Below are 10,646 nucleotides of genomic sequence, written 5' to 3'. Positions count from 1 at the left end.
CTTGGATCGGTAGTCGTGGATCTCCTTGCTTCTGTCCTCGGAACCTCAGTCTTGCTTCGGTTGTTGCGAGCAAGAGCCGTCTTGTCCCTCTTTCGCTTACGGATATCTTCCAGACTACGGCGCTCATTCTCCAAGGTAATGGCCTTGTCAACCAGAGTTTTAAAATCCGGAAAGGTGTGTACAATCAGTTGGCATCTTAGTGCTGGTGCCAGGCTGTCCAGGAATTTTTCCATCTTCTTGTTTTCTGTCATGTGCTCGTCGTAGGCATAACGAGATAGCTGAGTAAACTGACCATTGTATTCTGTCACTGACATGCCTCTCTGCTTCAGGTCATCAAACTCTCTCTTCTTGATTTTTATGATGCTCCTGGGGATGTGTGCCCCACGGAAGCCTTCCTTGAACTCTTCCCAGGTGATGTTGTGTTCACTGGGATGCATGTGTAGGAAGTTCTCCCACCATGCTGCAGCTGCTCCAGTAAGGTAGTGTGGTGCATAAAGTACCTTCTCATGATCTGAACACTAAGCAATAATTAGTTTCCTTTCAATGTCACGAAGCCAATCATCGGCTTCCAGCGGCCTATCGGTGTGAGCAAAAGTTGAGGGGCGAGTCTTCTGTAGCTCAGATAACTTGGAATGTGGTTGATAGGGTTCACGGTGGTTTCCCATATTGATGACATGATTCATCATCTCTTGGTGCTGTTGCTGGCTTTGCTCGAAGAGTCGGCATACTTGAGACAGGGCTGCTTCGCTGTCCTGTTGACTGGACTGACCCTGAGTGAAATTGTTGCTAGCCTGTGTCCCATAAACTTCCTCTGGTTGATTGGGCATGGAGCGAGTCCACGGACGAGACATTTTTCCAGTCTGGGGTATTATTTTGTAAAGCCCATGAGAAAAACTGTGCAGCACAAGGAAAAACTTGCAAAGGCAACAATTTAAAAGACCTCAAGGTTTTCAAGGAAAACATAAGTGGTTTTGCATGTAGAAAAGACTGCTTAACACAAATCTTACACGCGAAAAACAAACACATGATACAGCACTCAGGATGCGCGTACACATTCCTGACATGTTATTTAGACTAGCGCACTACTCCGGAAAGCAACAAACACACCAATACAAACTAGCGTACAGAGGAAACACATCATACAAGCAGACATAACGCGCGGCTACTCGGCGCTCTCAGTCGGAGATGGTGAAGATTTCCTTCCCTTTGCCGATGGCAAGACTCAGCGGTCCAGGAGAATCAACCTCCACCTCCTCTCTAGCTGGCTCCTGGCGCGTAACGCTGCGCTGCGGTGATGGTGCGGGAGCGACAGGTGGTAGAGCGGGTGCGGCAGGCGGTGCAGCTCTGACTGGAGTAGGAGCGATGACTCGGTCGAACTCCTCAGTGGTAGGCAGACGGTGAGCAGTGGCCAAAACGGCCGGTGCATAAGAGGCTGAAGACGAGACGAAAGTCAGAGGTGGTGCCGTGTGGAGAAGCTCCTTCCTGCTGGCAGGACCGCCCCAGGCTAAGTCCATGCGGGCAGCCACGAGATCGTCTACAAGGTTGTCGAAAGACTCCTCCAGAGCCTTGAGATACTCCACAACCATCTCGATGGCTTCAATCTCGCTCTCCCCGATGGCAGGCGAATGCATAGTGACTGGTGTAAGGCACATGGCATGGGAGGTAGCGGTAGCGACGAGTCTTCATCGTAGGAAGGATGTCCCGAAGACGAGCTATCGCCTCACGGGCAGCCATCTGCATGGCATGCCTCTCCGTAGGCATGGCCCTTCCCACAAAACAGAAGTGGCGAGCTGCAAAACGTCCTCCCTTGAATTGCACCACAGCTTGGTGCATAGACACGTCGTCGCTGAGCTTGTGCTGATAGAGCGTGAACTCCGAGCGGGCTGCTGGCCCGATCGCGAGCTTGGTGATGGAGACGAGGAGCTTGACAAACCCCTCGGGCACGTTCGTGAACACTCGATTATCACAGCTACTGCCAGCCATCTACATAAGTAGGCAAAAATTCTGAGTAGTCATGTCATAAATTTATGATGACCAACAGAAAATAGCTACAATTTGCAAAATGCTGAAAAAGCACAAAAGACGCTAATAACCGATTAGCGATCGCACCTGGTGGCTTCCTACAGTCAGCCTGGCTCTGGTACCAAGCTTGTCACGACCGGTTTTTCAATAAAATAATTATTGAGAGACCAATCCCTTTTACGGACCAGTAAGGAAGAATCCCTTCCCACTGGTAGACAATATCTTGGTCACAGAAGAAAAATACCAGGAGTACTGAATATAATACAAGGTTGAGCGGAGACTGCCCAACAATTTATTACAAGCACGCCGATAAAACAAGACGGCGGATAGGGTGGCATAACTACTAACTCACGATAATAACGGTGGTGGAAATATCACCGCGAAGCGAGTGATATGATTCCTGAAGACTACAACTCTTCGAGCGTCAAAGCGAGGCTCGAGGAGACTTATTGCGGGTGGCGGAAGCGTATAAAATACAAGTGACCAATATCCGGGATCACACAGGACTGACTGGGACTCCTCTAGGCGTCGGACGCACTATCAAACTCTTCATCCAAGAGATCGCCTTCGTCAACATCTGGCCAAATCAACAAGCCAGGTGAGTACTATGAAAGTACTCGCAAGACAGTTCGGACATAAGATATAACAAATGTAAACATGAAGCATATAAACAAGTTAACCAATGCGTTCAAACATAGAGATAATAAGTACTGGGTGCCAATCGAGGGTCTGAAAGACTCCTCGAGAGGAAACTGCAAGAATAGTAATACTGGTGCCAAACGAGTGTCTGAATGACTCCTCGAGAGGAAACTGCAGAATAATAATGCTGGTGCCAAACGAGTGTCTGAATGACTCCTCGAGAAGAAACTGCAGAATAATAATAATAATAATGCCACAGTCGGGCGTCGGGGCGACACCGCATAAAGGGCTTATAACAGAAAATAAAGGCAGTGCATGCCACAGTCGGACGTCTGAGCGACATCACATAAAGGGCTTATATATTAAAGCAAGAAGCAAAAACACGCCACAGTCGGACGTCTGAGCGACGTCACATAAAGGGCTTATATTGTAGCTCAATAATTCAGAAGCTCGAAAGTATAAATTATTACAAGTACGAGACAAATATAAGATTAGTCCATCCACAGTAATAATAATCAAACTGGGTTTACCACTTGAGTTTGTTCACCGGGGACGAGTTTTCCACGCGGATAGATATGGATATACTGATTTCACTACTTGATCATGGATACGATGACTTGGAAGAATTTGACTCTGCAGAGTTTGTACTTAACCACAGCCAACGGATTTCAGTAGTCACGGGGACTAGTTCCGTTTACGGTGTTTTGGAAGAAACACGTCTAACCAGTACACACCCATTCAACATTCCGAAGCAAGGGATCACCCTCGGCAACGTCCAAGAAAAACCTTGAGACGGGGAGGCTACAACCTCGCGTAGCATGGGATCAAATTTCTATACGCGCGCTCTAAGGGGGTGCCCCCCTCTCGGTCCCAACCGGAAACACCCATGCCCCCTGACCGGATGACTGGCTTTAATCCTGGGCCAAGGTACCATCATCCCGGCCCCTCTGTTTGGTGTGTACACGAAAAGAGGTTACCAACTTACTAAACCGCATCCTGCCAAAAGAAACATGTGGTAGCACGGAAGGGAAAAGAATGATAACGTGGCTCCGTCCACGTTAACGTCGGAAGTAGTCAGATGACGCAAGGCTGGTATGCTACAACAGTACCACCTTGCTGCCCTTCATGTCACCACATGATTAGGCCATCTCTCACCAGAGATCATCGCAACTTTGGAACACGCGGGTAGTTGCCTCGCAAGCAACGGGGAACTCACCGATACTCATATGCCACGCACAAACTTTCACGCAAACATGCAAAACACCTATCATATCAAAGGTTCAAACATGCTTGCCTGGTTCGGAGAAGTCGGAGTCTAGCTCGGCGAAGTTCGCGGCTCCGTCACCTCTTCCAGAACCTACGGCAATACGAAAACGAGTACTAACGTGAAAACCAACGTGCGCACAGAAACTTCTCCAAAAAATTTCCAAATAATCCCATAAAAAACTAGACAAAATTTTAAGACTGTCAGAAAAAGAATCACTCAAAAATCCCTTTTTATTAAAAAGTTATAAAGGTTTCTGTCCAGGGACCCATCTGTAATGAAACAGAAAAGTTCCAGGGTTTAAACTGAGAAACCAGGAAACGGTTCGATTGGAAAAGCGCAAGCTCAAGAGTGAAAGCGTATTTGCCCGAAGGCGCCAACAGAAAACGTTTCGCGTGGGGAAACAGAAGAGAGGCTGACAGGGGGGTCCCACATGTCAGGTTTAAAAAGCTCGCCGGCGCCCGAAGACTGCGGTGGACGCCGGCGTCGAACCACGGCGAGTCAGGAAGATCGGAGGGTACCAAGAGCTTCAGTGTGTTCTTCCGCGTCGGTGGGTGGTGGACTCGACCGTCGGAGAGCACCACGTCGACGGCGACACTTTCTCCGGCGGACGGCGGCTCGGGTGATGGTGGAGAACTCCGGTGGAGGTGTTGCAAACTTCGAATTGAAGCGCGGGTCAGAAGGAGGGATGCATAGTGAAGCTACTGGCAAGAGATGGGAGGCAGAGGCGCACGCACGGGAGCGAATCGAGCTGGATCCCGTGGCGGGTCGCGGCGGCCGGAGTCGAGGAAGGAGACCTCCTCGGGGCTCTTCCAGTGGCTAGGCGTGCTCTAGGTGGAGTGCAGGGATGGTGTGGGTTCGAGTTGAAGCTCGGGGCCTCTATTTATAGGTGGATCGATGGGGTGGCCGTGAACGGAGAATCTCTGGCGAGCAATTACGGCGATGCAGTGGATTGGCAGGAGGTTTGAGTGGCCAGGCAGCATCAGTGGAGGTTACTGGTGCCGTTCCCCCGCAAATCTCGGTTGGTCTTGGCGTAATGGCGCCGGTCCACGGTGGTGTGGCCGCACGGGCACGACGGCGGCAGAGAGCGCGCTCCGCGCCCTGCGGTTCACGACGAGAGTGGTAGCGCGTTCTGGGGAGTGGAAGGCCACGCGGCGAGCTCCGGTGGCTTGGGCGGCGCTGGGTGGCGCCGTCAGCGCCGCGCCTCTCTCTGGCGGCCGCAAAGCCGCCGCTGGCGTCGGTCACGGGGCGGCGCACCTTCTGCTGCTCGTCGCCGACGTTCGCAAGGTGCCAGACGCTCGTGCGGTGCAGAGGACAAGGGGGAGGGGACAGGGCACACGGCGACACAGCGGCACTGGCGAGATCGACGTCGGGTTCTAAAGAAAACGACAGTGCACTGAAATGTTCTCTGAACTTGATATTGACAATGCACTGCAGGTGTTCGACAGAATGATTTGGCAAAGAGAAAAAATTTCCTGGGGCTGGGACTTGGTGAGGTGACCACTCAATGCACCCAGAGGCTGCCTGATTTTACTTGGAATTTTTGGAGGAAGATTTGAATGAATTTCACCAAATTTGACAAATCTGGTCCAAACTTGCAGCAAGTGTAGTTTGAAAATCTTGAACTGAAGACCAGTGGATCTTCATGGATCTTGGTTGAGGGTTCAAAGGACTAGGAAGGGGAGTTGGTTTGGGGGCAAAAATCAAAGCAGAGATGGTAGCTCCTTTGTAAATCACCAATGGCTAGAATAGAAGACAGAAATTTGTTTGAATATGATTTGAATGGAAAAATAATCATATGGGGAGGTTCAACTTGCTGGATTTGATGCAAATCATGATCCAAAGGTGAGGGAAGGTTTAGGAGAGTGGATTTGCACTAAGGCCATGGCAAGAGAGAAAAGTTGAAAGTGGTAAAGGATCATTCCAAAAGCCATAGTGCATTTTCAAAGAGATTTTCAAAAGGCATTTTTCTCAAGTGAAAAGTATTTTTGTCTTTAGTTCAAATAAAAAGGCAAGGACTTCCAAGACCAAAAGCAAGTCTTGGGTGAATCCAAATAAAACTCTGGTCATGAGAAAAATATTTGAAAGGGAGGGTCCCTTGAAGAAATTTTTTTAATTCACCTCCCTCAAGTCAAATAAAATCTTTTGAAAAATCCAAATAAAATTTGGGTGTCACAGATCAGTATTCTCTCAAGCCCTATCTGCCACTGATATGACTCTACGTGCACCGAACGTTTGCTTCCAACTAGAAACGAGAAATAAAACTACGTTGTGGGTATGAAGGGGATAACTTTGCATGGTAACGGAGAGCTAAAACATAAAAGTAGGTGCTGTTATTATAAAGTTAGAATATATTTCTAAATATTATAAATAACGAGTGTGGAATAATGATGGATCGGTGTGCGTAATTGTCCTAGGCAATTGTTAACAAGACCGATAGTCGTCATTGCAATTTCATATGAGGGAGAGGCATAAGCTAACATACTTTCTCTACATGGATCGTATGCACTTATGATTGGAACTCTAGCAAGCATCCGCAACTACTAAAGATCATTAAGGTAAAACCCAACCATAGCATTAAAGCATCAAGTCCTCTTTATTCCCATACGCAACAATCCCTCTTACTCGGGTTTGTGTTTCAGTCACTCACCAACCCACTATAAGCGAATCATGAACGTATTGCAACACCCTACAGCGGGGATTGTTGCGTATGGGAATAAAGAGGACTTGATGCTTTAATGCTATGGTTGGGTTTTACCTTAATGATCTTTAGTAGTTGCGGATGCTTGCTAGAGTTCCAATCATATCGAAAAATATGCATGTATGCAATATTTTTGGTCATATCCAAGGTAGTCATGTCCTCATCATCCTCCCCTTCTTGAAAATAAAGCCGTCCTCGGCGTTGCTTAATCTGAAATGTGGCTAACAAAAGAGACAAGGTGTACATGTTGTATATGTATATGTCATCCATTTTTACTTCCCATGGATTTTGCACATATGACACATGTATACATGAGTAACTTTCATAGTTAATAAAATATAAAGCCAAAATATTATCACAAGAAGTAGAAGGCATGAAAGTATTGCAACTCAGTTTGCACATATAAGTGAAGCTCTTATTCATATGAAAAGATTGACAATATTCATCATTAAACCATCCCAACGTTGGTGAATAAACCTTACTTGCATCAAATTTACATGTTACAACATGCTTAAATAAGCAAACATGCAATAAGTCATTTGACACAGAATCATCACCAAGATTGGAGGTCATATCAAAATGATTAAACATTGGTTCTTTTGCATCAACAGTTAATTCATTGGGTGCACTCAAAATTATTGGTATTTCAGTTGTTTGATCACATGACGCATTCATGACAGTAACATGATTCTCTAAAATAGGTGATGCGCTCAAATCAACAGGTAACTCAACACATGATGTATTCAAGTTAACTAGGCATGCATCATTCTCATGTGAAGTTATATCATCAATACCTTTACAGTTACCTTGTCGCAAAGATGTAGCTGATGTAGGTACGGATGATGGCAATGTACCATACTCTTGAGATGATGTCGCACTCACAATCTGAGCTGTGGCTGCTCTAGTAGGTGCAACGGTGGAGGAACCAAGCGGTGGTGTTGAGCATGAACTAGAATAGTAGTTGTTGTAGTCACCCAATGCATCCTCCTGTAACTGTCTCTCAAAGGTACAAGCACGAACATACATACCAGTAATGCAACGAGGAATATACTGAAATCGTGCCTGAATATCATGGTTCAAACCACCAAAAAATATATTCATTGTATCATCCACAGATTCTTCTATGTCACAATGACGCATATAAGATTTGAACTCTCGGTAGTAAGCATGAACAGTGTTGTTGCCTTGTTTAAATTGTTCAAATTTGCGATGCAATGCACGACGATAGTAAGGAGGGAAAAATTGTTGTCTCATTACATCTTTCAAATCTTTCCAAGTTGTGGGTTGGTTATCAATGTTTTTCTTACAATGCACACTCCACCAAACAGAAGCAAAACCAGTAAATGCTCTAGTGGCAGCTCGTACTTGCTCAAGTTTAGAAAAGTCATGGTGACTAAAAACTTGTTCTACTTCAAGCTCCCAAGCTAGATAAATAGCAGGATTAAATCTACCCTCAAATGACGGTAAAGAGATAACATGACCATGTGCTTGTGTGTGTTGTCCCAACTCTCGTGATGGTGATGATGTGTCCGTCGTCCAAGAACTTCAATCTCCGGAACCTGTCATGATTAGTAGAAACAAGAAACAAAATTCGAGAATAATGTTCCGATGAACTACTAGGATGTGGTTGTAAAGTGCTCACAGTAAAGCAAATATCAATATCTTACAAGTTCTTACCATGCGGCAGGTGGTGACAGGCAACCAGTGGTGTCAAATAACTCCGAAGATTGTGTAAAGCGATTGCCAGGAGAACGTACGTATACACGGTGTAGAAATATGTGGAGCTGGGTTGGCTATATATGGTAGCAAAATATTAGCAATAATCAATTCAATGATGCAATGTTGAATAAACGCTCAACGACGGTACTGTGCTGGTCCTAGTCTAGACCGGACTAGAGACGCGAGCCTAGAACACTAATGAGGTCACGGCGTAGCACAACTAGCATCAATTAAGGATACTAAGTAGCTCTGGACAACAAGATATAAGTGAAGATCACAACGGCAGTAAAGATAATGATGAAAAACAACTGCTAAGCAGGATATACAACAACTCTCTCTCCAACTTTCCTCTTGAAAAGTTTGAGCCAATTTTTTGATAACTTTTTTCAAATAATGCTACTAACTCAAGCTTTCCAAAGCGAAAAGAATCACTCAATTCCGAGTTGATATGAGGAGTCAAAAAATTCCGAAACTGGCTTGAAAAACTGAAACAAGCTGTGTTCGCGAACTTCGGAGGACAAAAACACCTATTTAGAAGCCGATTTTGAGGTGTCAAATATTTAACAAGCTTCTGCAACTATTTAGATGCGGCATGTCTCTAGCTTTCATTTGAGTACTCGCGGAGCCAAAACGGACTTCGTATGAGGAAGTTACGCCTATTTTACTGATCAGTGCACAAAACAGATTCCAAGCCGAATTCAACTACGAGATTGAGTCTAGATAGATTCGAATTTTGTTTTTTTCTTCTCTCTTTTTTTCCTCACACTTTTTTTCTTTTTCTTTTTTTTCTCTGACTTTTTTTTTTACTTTTTTTCTCTTTTTTTTTCTCTGTCTTTTTTTTCTCTCTCCCTCTTTCCAAAACAAACTAGATAAGATGCAGATAGGATCAAGCGAAGATGTGAATGACCTTAACTATGATTGTGACAATGAACAATGGGTAGCATGTGGTGGAAATTGATGGATGGGGTGGTGGACAGCGGAAAGGATAACGATGCAGCGGCGATGTGACTAATGTGAACAGAACTCGAAACTCTAAACGAACTAAACACTAAGACCAGCAACTCGACACGACGATGCAACCGATAATTCAACTATGCAAGCAATGAAAAGAAAATTGCAAAGGCTCAGACTGGCTTGGACAAAGGATGAATAGATCTAACTTTTTTTGTGGCTTTTTCTTGGACAATAGGTAAGAAAATAAATCTAATCTAGTAAAAACTGGAAATTCTCACCGATCAACCTGAAAAACTGATACCACTTGATAGACGCGAGGGTGTCCCGATCTTTCGATGAGATGATAACTATCGATTTGGTGGAGTCGACTTTGACGATCCGACTACAAACGTGCACGACATTGCGCCTTAGCAATCGCTAAACCAATCTCCTGAGGTTACTGACGATGCCGGAAGCACGATCAGCCTGACCACGAAGGTCTATTCCTGCAAGCAATCGAAGAACGAGCAAGAATATGATAAAGCAATCTGAATATTGCGAATATATATGAAGCATTGATAATGGTGGGGATCCGTAAGCGGTCTTGGTCTGGTCGTTGGACACAAACGAAGTACACGAAGTTGCAATGGCTAACTTTTAACTAAACAAATCCCCAGGAAAAAGCTACTAGATGGATCTACTTATATAGGAGCAAGGGGTGGCAGGCAAGGAGGTGGGAGGACGTCCCAAGGCAGCCTAAAACCAACCCTAGGTCGTAAAAGGCTCATGGGCCCAAGTGGAGGTGATGCAACACCTTTGGACTTGTTGTTTGACTCGGATTCTGCTGCAGCGTCAGATTGTTTCGTCCATATCTCAATGCTCCAGGCGAATTTAAAGGTGAATCCAATTGGGTTGTAAAGAGGACGAAATCTACTTTCCAACAAAAAAAATCACCCAATTCGGAGTCCGTATGAAAAAGTTATTGGTGTTTTGAGTCAGGTATGTCTGTGCAGTCCGAATCTGAATCCAGAATGTGAGAGGCTTGGACTCTATCTTCTCTTGGCCCAAAAGTGACGTGAGAGGACTTTTTGAACAGAACCTAAAGTTCTCCTTTTTCCCCTATCTTCATATGTGGATTGTACAAATGTCCCATACACCTGCAATTAGACAAAACACAAAAGTGTGTGAAGTATTTTTGTTTTGGATAACATAAATAGATTATTGAATAGTTTGCACTAGAAATCACCTGACAAATATGCATGTATGCAATATTTTTGGTCGTATCCAAGGTAGTCATGTCCTCATCAGGAGAGGCATAAGCTAACATACTTTCTCTACTTGGATCATATGCACTTATGATTGGAACTC

Source organism: Aegilops tauschii, chromosome 6, assembly GCF_002575655.3.
Source record: "Aegilops tauschii subsp. strangulata cultivar AL8/78 chromosome 6, Aet v6.0, whole genome shotgun sequence".
In the NCBI taxonomy this organism is placed as follows: Eukaryota; Viridiplantae; Streptophyta; class Magnoliopsida; order Poales; family Poaceae; genus Aegilops; species Aegilops tauschii.
The sequence above is the reverse complement of the archived record's forward strand: the minus strand, read 5'-3'. Positions refer to the sequence as shown.